Here is a 12,945-nt window from a genome sequence, read left to right on the forward strand (position 1 = left end):
GGGTTGAGGTCTCTGTGGGTTTGAGCTCCTTAGGACCTAGCCTTTAAAATGCCCCGTGCCGTTGACCCCTCCCTGTCAGAAGGGTGCAGGTCTCCCCTTTCTAACTCCTCTTGGGCCGTTGGCACTCGCTGGGCAACGACACCACCCATTTCTGAGGGAACGGAGGTCTCTCCTTTACAGCGCTTTTCGCTCTGGCCCATTGGAAGACCCCAGGCTTAAGGACCACCCTGTAAGGAGGGTTTCGGTCTCCTTTGCCATGCAAATTAACAGGTCACTTTGACAGGCTCGGCAAAATGACTGCCCTGTAACCAGGGTGTAAGGTCTTATACCTCTCACGCTTAAGCTAGGGGAGCCTTTCTGTGCCTGTGGCTTAGCGACTCCCCCCGACCCTCCAGCACTTGAGAAGGGTTGAACTTCTGTTTCTCTTAGTCACAGTAAATTCCCACAGAATGATTTCTACTTGGCTTTTTTGAGATTTGAAGTGAAATCTTACTCGGGACCTATCCCGGTCAGATGGAACATGGTGTGGCGAAGGGGCGGCTGTAAGGGGATGGCGGAGGCCGTGGAAAATTCACCCCTTTTCTCAAAAAAGCCAAGAAATGGCCCAACCAAGCAAACGTCACAAAGTCTGGAAATGAACAGGGGAGTTGGGGGGCTCCTTTCGGACCCTCACTTCCGTGTAATCCTTCCTCAAGTCCTTTTGCCCTGCCCAATTTACACCGCTCAACCAACCACAACTTTCACCCTTTGTTTTCTTGTGCACAAGAAAGAACACTGTCGGATTGACGAGCGCCAACTGCAGGGATTCGGACAGCTCCGTTAGTTGTGTCCGAATTCCTGGCCTTGTGTCTCTTTGGTGATAAAGAGAGGAGATTCCTCGGGCTACCTTTGAAGAGATTGATGTGGCGGTCCTTTCTGAAATGTGTTGATGTTGAGATGTTGTAGGTAGATACGGTGGTATTCAGAGCCGGCACGTGGGTGCACCTAACCCTACTAACAGGACCGCGTCACAAGTCAGAGGGGTCTTTTCTGGTAAAGGTAGGGGGCACAAAGTTGTCATTTTCTTGGTGGGGTAGGAGGTAAGTCGGGAAGGGTGTCGCTGAGGAATGGAGGATTGATTGGAAAGGGGACACTCAGCAGGATCCCTCCCTTACCTGTTCATTTCCAGATCTTTTCACATTCAGGACTCCCCCACCCCAACAGTGTAAAGGAGGTATATTTTACTAAAAAAAGGGTGACTGCCCTGTAATCAGGGTTCAGGTCGCTTTCCCTTTTCTCCTCCCTACATTGGCCCTCTTCATGCCAAGGTCCAAAGTGAGCGCCCTCTAACTAGGGTGTGGGTCTTTCCCTGTCTTTCACAAGGTAACACTGCCATTTGGAAGGTAGTTCTAGAAACCAGCCTCTTGAGAGGGTTCAGGGTTTGTCCTACTAGCTGTCCCGTGCCCTCCTCACTCACGCACTCAGCCAAGTCAAAGCCCGCGTCCTCTGCATCCACCTGGACCCCGTCTTCTGCCGCAAGCTCTCCTCCGTTCTGAAAGAGATCGGTGCCGAAAAGAAGGAATTAGGGTAATTTCCGGCAGGGCCGAGTACCTTGCCAATGTCATCTGAATCTACCTTGTACGCGTGCTCTCTACTGAGCCACACCTAACCCGCTTCCCTCTCTCTTTCTAGCAACTCAAAGGACAAAATGAACAAGATGACACAAGCACCAAAGAAACTGCAGGAAAAGGGAAGAAAAAGCCACTGCCAACGGCTGCACACACCGCACACACAGCACACACCGCACCCTGTACCGAGGGATGGGGTTCGACACTTCTCCTCACAGGCTTAATCCCCCTTCAGGTGCCCGGTAAAAGGACCTCCCTGTAAACAAGGATCAAGGTCCATTCCTTACCAACCAAAATGCTTTATGGATCCCTTCCATAGCTGAGGCGGAGCAAACCCCCTTTAAAAAGGGTTGAGGTCTCTGTGGGTTTGAGCTCCTTAGGACCTAGCCTTTAAAATGCCCCGTGCCGTTGACCTCTCCCTGTCAGAAGGGTGCAGGTCTCCCCTTTCTAACTCCTCTTGGGCCGTTGGCACTCGCTGGGCAACGACACCACCCATTTCTGAGGGAACAGAGGTCTCTCCTTTACAGCGCTTTTCGCTCTGGCCCATTGGAAGACCCCAGGCTTAAGGACCACCCTGTAAGGAGGGTTTCGGTCTCCTTTGCCATGCAAATTAACAGGTCACTTTGACAGGCTCGGCAAAATGACTGCCCTGTAACCAGGGTGTAAGGTCTTATACCTCTCACGCTTAAGCTAGGGGAGCCTTTCTGTGCCTGTGGCTTAGCGACTCCCCCCGACCCTCCAGCACTTGAGAAGGGTTGAACTTCTGTTTCTCTTAGTCACAGTAAATTCCCACAGAATGATTTCTACTTGGCTTTTTTGAGATTTGAAGTGAAATCTTACTCGGGACCTATCCCGGTCAGATGGAACATGGTGTGGCGAAGGGGCGGCTGTAAGGGGATGGCGGAGGCCGTGGAAAATTCGCCCCTTTTCTCAAAAAAGCCAAGAAATGGCCCAACCAAGCAAACGTCACAAAGTCTGGAAATGAACAGGGGAGTTGGGGGGCTCCTTTCGGACCCTCACTTCCGTGTAATTCTTCCTCAAGTCCTTTTGCCCTGCCCAATTTACACCGCTCAACCAACCACAACTTTCACCCTTTGTTTTCTTGTGCACAAGAAAGAACACTGTCGGACTGATGAGCGCCAACTGCAGGGATTCGGACAGCTCCGTTAGTTGTGTCCGAATTCCTGGCCTTGTGTCTCTTTGGGGATAAAGAGAGGAGATTCCTCGGGCTACCTTTGAAGAGATTGATGTGGCGGTCCTTTCTGAAATGTGTTGATGTTGAGATGTTGTAGGTAGATGCGGTGGTATTCAGAGCCGGCACGTGGGTGCACCTAACCCTACTAACAGGACCGCGTCACAAGTAAGAGGGGTCTTTTCTGGTAAAGATAGGGGGCACAAAGTTGTCATTTTCTTGGTGGGGTAGGAGGTAAGTCGGGAAGGGTGTCGCTGAGGGATGGAGGATTGATTGGAAAGGGGACACTCAGCAGGATCCCTCCCTTACCTGTTCATTTCCAGATCTTTTCACATTCAGGACTCCCCCACCCCAACAGTGTAAAGGAGGTATATTTTACTAAAAAAAGGGTGACTGCCCTGTAATCAGGGTTCAGGTCGCTTTCCCTTTTCTCCTCCCTACATTGGCCCTCTTCATGCCAAGGTCCAAAGTGAGCGCCCTCTAACTAGGGTGTGGGTCTTTCCCTGTCTTTCACAAGGTAACACTGCCATTTGGAAGGTAGTTCTAGAAACCAGCCTCTTGAGAGGGTTCAGGGTTTGTCCTACTAGCTGTCCCGTGCCCTCCTCACTCACGCACTCAGCCAAGTCAAAGCCCGCGTCCTCTGCATCCACCTGGACCCGCCTTCTGCCGCAAGCTCTCCTCCGTTCTGAAAGAGATCGGTGCCGAAAAGAAGGAATTAGGGTAATTTCCGGCAGGGCCGAGTACCTTGCCAATGTCATCTGAATCTACCTTGTACGCGTGCTCTCTACTGAGCCACACCTAACCCGCTTCCCTCTCTCTTTCTAGCAACTCAAAGGACAAAATGAACAAGATGACACAAGCACCAAAGAAACTGCAGGAAAAGGGAAGAAAAAGCCACTGCCAACGGCTGCACACACCGCACACACAGCACACACCGCACCCTGTACCGAGGGATTGGGTTCGACACTTCTCCTAACAGGCTTAATCCCCCTTCAGGTGCCCGGTAAAAGGACCTCCCTGTAAACAAGGATCAAGGTCCATTCCTTACCAACCAAAATGCTTTATGGATCCCTTCCATAGCTGAGGCGGAGCAAACCCCCTTTAAAAAGAGTTGAGGTCTCTGTGGGTTTGAGCTCCTTAGGACCTAGCCTTTAAAATGCCCCGTGCCGTTGACCTCTCCCTGTCAGAAGGGTGCAGGTCTCCCCTTTCTAACTCCTCTTGGGCCGTTGGCACTCGCTGGGCAACGACACCACCCATTTCTGAGGGAACGGAGGTCTCTCCTTTACAGCGCTTTTCGCTCTGGCCCATTGGAAGACCCCAGGCTTAAGGACCACCCTGTAAGGAGGGTTTCGGTCTCCTTTGCCATGCAAATTAACAGGTCACTTTGACAGGCTCGGCAAAATGACTGCCCTGTAACCAGGGTGTAAGGTCTTATACCTCTCACGCTTAAGCTAGGGGAGCCTTTCTGTGCCTGTGGCTTAGCGACTCCCCCCGACCCTCCAGCACTTGAGAAGGGTTGAACTTCTGTTTCTCTTAGTCACAGTAAATTCCCACAGAATGATTTCTACCTGGCTTTTTTGAGATTTGAAGTGAAATCTTACTCGGGACCTATCCCGGTCAGATGGAACATGGTGTGGCGAAGGGGCGGCTGTAAGGGGATGGCGGAGGCCGTGGAAAATTCGCCCCTTTTCTCAAAAAAGCCAAGAAATGGCCCAACCAAGCAAACGTCACAAAGTCTGGAAATGAACAGGGGAGTTGGGGGGCTCCTTTCGGACCCTCACTTCCGTGTAATCCTTCCTCAAGTCCTTTTGCCCTGCCCAATTTACACCGCTCAACCAACCACAACTTTCACCCTTTGTTTTCTTGTGCACAAGAAAGAACACTGTCGGACTGACGAGCGCCAACTGCAGGGATTCGGACAGCTCCGTTAGTTGTGTCCGAATTCCTGGCCTTGTGTCTCTTTGGTGATAAAGAGAGGAGATTCCTCGGGCTACCTTTGAAGAGATTGATGTGGCGGTCCTTTCTGAAATGTGTTGATGTTGAGATGTTGTAGGTAGATACGGTGGTATTCAGAGCCGGCACGTGGGTGCACCTAACCCTACTAACAGGACCGCGTCACAAGTCAGAGGGGTCTTTTCTGGTAAAGGTAGGGGGCACAAAGTTGTCATTTTCTTGGTGGGGTAGGAGGTAAGTCGGGAAGGGTGTCGCTGAGGGATGGAGGATTGATTGGAAAGGGGACACTCAGCAGGATCCCTCCCTTACCTGTTCATTTCCAGATCTTTTCACATTCAGGACTCCCCCACCCCAACAGTGTAAAGGAGGTATATTTTACTAAAAAAAGGGTGACTGCCCTGTAATCAGGGTTCAGGTCGCTTTCCCTTTTCTCCTCCCTACATTGGCCCTCTTCATGCCAAGGTCCAAAGTGAGCGCCCTCTAACTAGGGTGTGGGTCTTTCCCTGTCTTTCACAAGGTAACACTGCCATTTGGAAGGTAGTTCTAGAAACCAGCCTCTTGAGAGGGTTCAGGGTTTGTCCTACTAGCTGTCCCGTGCCCTCCTCACTCACGCACTCAGCCAAGTCAAAGCCCGCGTCCTCTGCATCCACCTGGACCCGCCTTCTGCCGCAAGCTCTCCTCCGTTCTGAAAGAGATCGGTGCCGAAAAGAAGGAATTAGGGTAATTTCCGGCAGGGCCGAGTACCTTGCCAATGTCATCTGAATCTACCTTGTACGCGTGCTCTCTACTGAGCCACACCTAACCCGCTTCCCTCTCTCTTTCTAGCAACTCAAAGGACAAAATGAACAAGATGACACAAGCACCAAAGAAACTGCAGGAAAAGGGAAGAAAAAGCCACTGCCAACGGCTGCACACACCGCACACACAGCACACACCGCACCCTGTACCGAGGGATCGGGTTCGACACTTCTCCTCACAGGCTTAATCCCCCTTCAGGTGCCCGGTAAAAGGACCTCCCTGTAAACAAGGATCAAGGTCCATTCCTTACCAACCAAAATGCTTTATGGATCCCTTCCATAGCTGAGGCGGAGCAAACCCCCTTTAAAAAGGGTTGAGGTCTCTGTGGGTTTGAGCTCCTTAGGACCTAGCCTTTAAAATGCCCCGTGCCGTTGACCCCTCCCTGTCAGAAGGGTGCAGGTCTCCCCTTTCTAACTCCTCTTGGGCCGTTGGCACTCGCTGGGCAACGACACCACCCATTTCTGAGGGAACGGAGGTCTCTCCTTTACAGCGCTTTTCGCTCTGGCCCATTGGAAGACCCCAGGCTTAAGGACCACCCTGTAAGGAGGGTTTCGGTCTCCTTTGCCATGCAAATTAACAGGTCACTTTGACAGGCTCGGCAAAATGACTGCCCTGTAACCAGGGTGTAAGGTCTTATACCTCTCACGCTTAAGCTAGGGGAGCCTTTCTGTGCCTGTGGCTTAGCGACTCCCCCCGACCCTCCAGCACTTGAGAAGGGTTGAACTTCTGTTTCTCTTAGTCACAGTAAATTCCCACAGAATGATTTCTACTTGGCTTTTTTGAGATTTGAAGTGAAATCTTACTCGGGACCTATCCCGGTCAGATGGAACATGGTGTGGCGAAGGGGCGGCTGTAAGGGGATGGCGGAGGCCGTGGAAAATTCGCCCCTTTTCTCAAAAAAGCCAAGAAATGGCCCAACCAAGCAAACGTCACAAAGTCTGGAAATGAACAGGGGAGTTGGGGGGCTCCTTTCGGACCCTCACTTCCGTGTAATCCTTCCTCAAGTCCTTTTGCCCTGCCCAATTTACACCGCTCAACCAACCACAACTTTCACCCTTTGTTTTCTTGTGCACAAGAAAGAACACTGTCGGACTGACGAGCGCCAACTGCAGGGATTCGGACAGCTCCGTTAGTTGTGTCCGAATTCCTGGCCTTGTGTCTCTTTGGGGATAAAGAGAGGAGATTCCTCGGGCTACCTTTGAAGAGATTGATGTGGCGGTCCTTTCTGAAATGTGTTGATGTTGAGATGTTGTAGGTAGATACGGTGGTATTCAGAGCCGGCACGTGGGTGCACCTAACCCTACTAACAGGACCGCGTCACAAGTCAGAGGGGTCTTTTCTGGTAAAGGTAGGGGGCACAAAGTTGTCATTTTCTTGGTGGGGTAGGAGGTAAGTCGGGAAGGGTGTCGCTGAGGGATGGAGGATTGATTGGAAAGGCGACATTCAGCAGGATCCCTCCCTTACCTGTTCATTTCCAGATCTTTTCACATTCAGGACTCCCCCACCCCAACAGTGTAAAGGAGGTATATTTCACTAAAAAAAGGGTGACTGCCCTGTAATCAGGGTTCAGGTCGCTTTCCCTTTTCTCCTCCCTACATTGGCCCTCTTCATGCCAAGGTCCAAAGTGAGCGCCCTCTAACTAGGGTGTGGGTCTTTCCCTGTCTTTCACAAGGTAACACTGCCATTTGGAAGGTAGTTCTAGAAACCAGCCTCTTGAGAGGGTTCAGGGTTTGTCCTACTAGCTGTCCCGTGCCCTCCTCACTCACGCACTCAGCCAAGTCAAAGCCCGCGTCCTCTGCATCCACCTGGACCCGCCTTCTGCCGCAAGCTCGCCTCCGTTCTGAAAGAGATCGGTGCCGAAAAGAAGGAATTAGGGTAATTTCCGGCAGGGCCGAGTACCTTGCCAATGTCATCTGAATCTACCTTGTACGCGTGCTCTCTACTGAGCCACACCTAACCCGCTTCCCTCTCTCTTTCTAGCAACTCAAAGGACAAAATGAACAAGATGACACAAGCACCAAAGAAACTGCAGGAAAAGGGAAGAAAAAGCCACTGCCAACGGCTGCACACACCGCACACACAGCACACACCGCACCCTGTACCGAGGGATCGGGTTCGACACTTCTCCTCACAGGCTTAATCCCCCTTCAGGTGCCCGGTAAAAGGACCTCCCTGTAAACAAGGATCAAGGTCCATTCCTTACCAACCAAAATGCTTTATGGATCCCTTCCATAGCTGAGGCGGAGCAAACCCCCTTTAAAAAGGGTTGAGGTCTCTGTGGGTTTGAGCTCCTTAGGACCTAGCCTTTAAAATGCCCCGTGCCGTTGACCTCTCCCTGTCAGAAGGGTGCAGGTCTCCCCTTTCTAACTCCTCTTGGGCCGTTGGCACTCGCTGGGCAACGACACCACCCATTTCTGAGGGAACGGAGGTCTCTCCTTTACAGCGCTTTTCGCTCTGGCCCATTGGAAGACCCCAGGCTTAAGGACCACCCTGTAAGGAGGGTTTCGGTCTCCTTTGCCATGCAAATTAACAGGTCACTTTGACAGGCTCGGCAAAATGACTGCCCTGTAACCTGGGTGTAAGGTCTTATACCTCTCACGCTTAAGCTAGGGGAGCCTTTCTGTGCCTGTGGCTTAGCGACTCCCCCCGACCCTCCAGCACTTGAGAAGGGTTGAACTTCTGTTTCTCTTAGTCACAGTAAATTCCCACAGAATGATTTCTACTTGGCTTTTTTGAGATTTGAAGTGAAATCTTACTCGGGACCTATCCCGGTCAGATGGAACATGGTGTGGCGAAGGGGCGGCTGTAAGGGGATGGCGGAGGCCGTGGAAAATTCACCCCTTTTCTCAAAAAAGCCAAGAAATGGCCCAACCAAGCAAACGTCACAAAGTCTGGAAATGAACAGGGGAGTTGGGGGGCTCCTTTCGGACCCTCACTTCCGTGTAATCCTTCCTCAAGTCCTTTTGCCCTGCCCAATTTACACCGCTCAACCAACCACAACTTTCACCCTTTGTTTTCTTGTGCACAAGAAAGAACACTGTCGGATTGACGAGCGCCAACTGCAGGGATTCGGACAGCTCCGTTAGTTGTGTCCGAATTCCTGGCCTTGTGTCTCTTTGGTGATAAAGAGAGGAGATTCCTCGGGCTACCTTTGAAGAGATTGATGTGGCGGTCCTTTCTGAAATGTGTTGATGTTGAGATGTTGTAGGTAGATACGGTGGTATTCAGAGCCGGCACGTGGGTGCACCTAACCCTACTAACAGGACCGCGTCACAAGTCAGAGGGGTCTTTTCTGGTAAAGGTAGGGGGCACAAAGTTGTCATTTTCTTGGTGGGGTAGGAGGTAAGTCGGGAAGGGTGTCGCTGAGGAATGGAGGATTGATTGGAAAGGGGACACTCAGCAGGATCCCTCCCTTACCTGTTCATTTCCAGATCTTTTCACATTCAGGACTCCCCCACCCCAACAGTGTAAAGGAGGTATATTTTACTAAAAAAAGGGTGACTGCCCTGTAATCAGGGTTCAGGTCGCTTTCCCTTTTCTCCTCCCTACATTGGCCCTCTTCATGCCAAGGTCCAAAGTGAGCGCCCTCTAACTAGGGTGTGGGTCTTTCCCTGTCTTTCACAAGGTAACACTGCCATTTGGAAGGTAGTTCTAGAAACCAGCCTCTTGAGAGGGTTCAGGGTTTGTCCTACTAGCTGTCCCGTGCCCTCCTCACTCACGCACTCAGCCAAGTCAAAGCCCGCGTCCTCTGCATCCACCTGGACCCCGTCTTCTGCCGCAAGCTCTCCTCCGTTCTGAAAGAGATCGGTGCCGAAAAGAAGGAATTAGGGTAATTTCCGGCAGGGCCGAGTACCTTGCCAATGTCATCTGAATCTACCTTGTACGCGTGCTCTCTACTGAGCCACACCTAACCCGCTTCCCTCTCTCTTTCTAGCAACTCAAAGGACAAAATGAACAAGATGACACAAGCACCAAAGAAACTGCAGGAAAAGGGAAGAAAAAGCCACTGCCAACGGCTGCACACACCGCACACACAGCACACACCGCACCCTGTACCGAGGGATGGGGTTCGACACTTCTCCTCACAGGCTTAATCCCCCTTCAGGTGCCCGGTAAAAGGACCTCCCTGTAAACAAGGATCAAGGTCCATTCCTTACCAACCAAAATGCTTTATGGATCCCTTCCATAGCTGAGGCGGAGCAAACCCCCTTTAAAAAGGGTTGAGGTCTCTGTGGGTTTGAGCTCCTTAGGACCTAGCCTTTAAAATGCCCCGTGCCGTTGACCTCTCCCTGTCAGAAGGGTGCAGGTCTCCCCTTTCTAACTCCTCTTGGGCCGTTGGCACTCGCTGGGCAACGACACCACCCATTTCTGAGGGAACAGAGGTCTCTCCTTTACAGCGCTTTTCGCTCTGGCCCATTGGAAGACCCCAGGCTTAAGGACCACCCTGTAAGGAGGGTTTCGGTCTCCTTTGCCATGCAAATTAACAGGTCACTTTGACAGGCTCGGCAAAATGACTGCCCTGTAACCAGGGTGTAAGGTCTTATACCTCTCACGCTTAAGCTAGGGGAGCCTTTCTGTGCCTGTGGCTTAGCGACTCCCCCCGACCCTCCAGCACTTGAGAAGGGTTGAACTTCTGTTTCTCTTAGTCACAGTAAATTCCCACAGAATGATTTCTACTTGGCTTTTTTGAGATTTGAAGTGAAATCTTACTCGGGACCTATCCCGGTCAGATGGAACATGGTGTGGCGAAGGGGCGGCTGTAAGGGGATGGCGGAGGCCGTGGAAAATTCGCCCCTTTTCTCAAAAAAGCCAAGAAATGGCCCAACCAAGCAAACGTCACAAAGTCTGGAAATGAACAGGGGAGTTGGGGGGCTCCTTTCGGACCCTCACTTCCGTGTAATTCTTCCTCAAGTCCTTTTGCCCTGCCCAATTTACACCGCTCAACCAACCACAACTTTCACCCTTTGTTTTCTTGTGCACAAGAAAGAACACTGTCGGACTGATGAGCGCCAACTGCAGGGATTCGGACAGCTCCGTTAGTTGTGTCCGAATTCCTGGCCTTGTGTCTCTTTGGGGATAAAGAGAGGAGATTCCTCGGGCTACCTTTGAAGAGATTGATGTGGCGGTCCTTTCTGAAATGTGTTGATGTTGAGATGTTGTAGGTAGATGCGGTGGTATTCAGAGCCGGCACGTGGGTGCACCTAACCCTACTAACAGGACCGCGTCACAAGTAAGAGGGGTCTTTTCTGGTAAAGATAGGGGGCACAAAGTTGTCATTTTCTTGGTGGGGTAGGAGGTAAGTCGGGAAGGGTGTCGCTGAGGGATGGAGGATTGATTGGAAAGGGGACACTCAGCAGGATCCCTCCCTTACCTGTTCATTTCCAGATCTTTTCACATTCAGGACTCCCCCACCCCAACAGTGTAAAGGAGGTATATTTTACTAAAAAAAGGGTGACTGCCCTGTAATCAGGGTTCAGGTCGCTTTCCCTTTTCTCCTCCCTACATTGGCCCTCTTCATGCCAAGGTCCAAAGTGAGCGCCCTCTAACTAGGGTGTGGGTCTTTCCCTGTCTTTCACAAGGTAACACTGCCATTTGGAAGGTAGTTCTAGAAACCAGCCTCTTGAGAGGGTTCAGGGTTTGTCCTACTAGCTGTCCCGTGCCCTCCTCACTCACGCACTCAGCCAAGTCAAAGCCCGCGTCCTCTGCATCCACCTGGACCCGCCTTCTGCCGCAAGCTCTCCTCCGTTCTGAAAGAGATCGGTGCCGAAAAGAAGGAATTAGGGTAATTTCCGGCAGGGCCGAGTACCTTGCCAATGTCATCTGAATCTACCTTGTACGCGTGCTCTCTACTGAGCCACACCTAACCCGCTTCCCTCTCTCTTTCTAGCAACTCAAAGGACAAAATGAACAAGATGACACAAGCACCAAAGAAACTGCAGGAAAAGGGAAGAAAAAGCCACTGCCAACGGCTGCACACACCGCACACACAGCACACACCGCACCCTGTACCGAGGGATTGGGTTCGACACTTCTCCTAACAGGCTTAATCCCCCTTCAGGTGCCCGGTAAAAGGACCTCCCTGTAAACAAGGATCAAGGTCCATTCCTTACCAACCAAAATGCTTTATGGATCCCTTCCATAGCTGAGGCGGAGCAAACCCCCTTTAAAAAGAGTTGAGGTCTCTGTGGGTTTGAGCTCCTTAGGACCTAGCCTTTAAAATGCCCCGTGCCGTTGACCTCTCCCTGTCAGAAGGGTGCAGGTCTCCCCTTTCTAACTCCTCTTGGGCCGTTGGCACTCGCTGGGCAACGACACCACCCATTTCTGAGGGAACGGAGGTCTCTCCTTTACAGCGCTTTTCGCTCTGGCCCATTGGAAGACCCCAGGCTTAAGGACCACCCTGTAAGGAGGGTTTCGGTCTCCTTTGCCATGCAAATTAACAGGTCACTTTGACAGGCTCGGCAAAATGACTGCCCTGTAACCAGGGTGTAAGGTCTTATACCTCTCACGCTTAAGCTAGGGGAGCCTTTCTGTGCCTGTGGCTTAGCGACTCCCCCCGACCCTCCAGCACTTGAGAAGGGTTGAACTTCTGTTTCTCTTAGTCACAGTAAATTCCCACAGAATGATTTCTACCTGGCTTTTTTGAGATTTGAAGTGAAATCTTACTCGGGACCTATCCCGGTCAGATGGAACATGGTGTGGCGAAGGGGCGGCTGTAAGGGGATGGCGGAGGCCGTGGAAAATTCGCCCCTTTTCTCAAAAAAGCCAAGAAATGGCCCAACCAAGCAAACGTCACAAAGTCTGGAAATGAACAGGGGAGTTGGGGGGCTCCTTTCGGACCCTCACTTCCGTGTAATCCTTCCTCAAGTCCTTTTGCCCTGCCCAATTTACACCGCTCAACCAACCACAACTTTCACCCTTTGTTTTCTTGTGCACAAGAAAGAACACTGTCGGACTGACGAGCGCCAACTGCAGGGATTCGGACAGCTCCGTTAGTTGTGTCCGAATTCCTGGCCTTGTGTCTCTTTGGTGATAAAGAGAGGAGATTCCTCGGGCTACCTTTGAAGAGATTGATGTGGCGGTCCTTTCTGAAATGTGTTGATGTTGAGATGTTGTAGGTAGATACGGTGGTATTCAGAGCCGGCACGTGGGTGCACCTAACCCTACTAACAGGACCGCGTCACAAGTCAGAGGGGTCTTTTCTGGTAAAGGTAGGGGGCACAAAGTTGTCATTTTCTTGGTGGGGTAGGAGGTAAGTCGGGAAGGGTGTCGCTGAGGGATGGAGGATTGATTGGAAAGGGGACACTCAGCAGGATCCCTCCCTTACCTGTTCATTTCCAGATCTTTTCACATTCAGGACTCCCCCACCCCAACAGTGTAAAGGAGGTATATTTTACT

This window comes from Chrysemys picta, unplaced genomic scaffold (assembly GCF_011386835.1).
Source record: "Chrysemys picta bellii isolate R12L10 unplaced genomic scaffold, ASM1138683v2 scaf378, whole genome shotgun sequence".
Classification (NCBI taxonomy): Eukaryota; Metazoa; Chordata; order Testudines; family Emydidae; genus Chrysemys; species Chrysemys picta.